This window comes from Pygoscelis adeliae, unplaced genomic scaffold (assembly GCF_000699105.1).
Source record: "Pygoscelis adeliae isolate BGI_AS28 unplaced genomic scaffold, ASM69910v1 Scaffold121, whole genome shotgun sequence".
NCBI lineage: Eukaryota > Metazoa > Chordata > Aves > Sphenisciformes > Spheniscidae > Pygoscelis > Pygoscelis adeliae.
This window is the reverse complement of record NW_008824359.1, coordinates 6,130,663-6,131,240: the sequence shown is the minus strand read 5'-3', so window position 1 is coordinate 6,131,240 and position 578 is coordinate 6,130,663.

Here is a 578-nt window from a genome sequence, read left to right as displayed (position 1 = left end):
CAGGCAACGACAGCTTTCGGTTAAGTCACTGGGAGTTTTGCAGGAGCGAAGGCTGTCAGGTGATGCTGTGTGCACCAAGAGCGAGAGAAACTATTGTTAGCGCTGGTTTCATGAGGCAAAAGATCCCCCCCTGGTATTTTGATGGATTTTTACAAGGGAGAGAAATGTCCACACTCATTTCATTCACCTTGGCGTTTTAAGCGAGTAAAACTATGGATATAATTGCAGTTGTACCCAATGCCCTTTGTAAATCTCAACACGTACTAATTTATCACCTGGAAAGAACCAACCCCTTCTGCTTTAAAGGAAATGTTCCTCTCGACCTGAGGAAGGCATCCTCCTCGCACGTTGTCAGATGACGACGGCTATTTCGCGCGCGCCACTGTTTATTTAATAGCGCTCGTAATCACCGGCACAGCACCTCCCCACGCTGGGGACCCGGGGAGGTCCCACTGCACCGGGTAGCGCTCAGGAGAGCCTTTGCCTTTGCTTGAAAACCACCTTGTTAAACCCGTTTGTTGGGTTGGTTTTTTTTTTCTCTTTCGGGTTTTTGGGGTTTGGGTTTGGGGTTTTTTTTT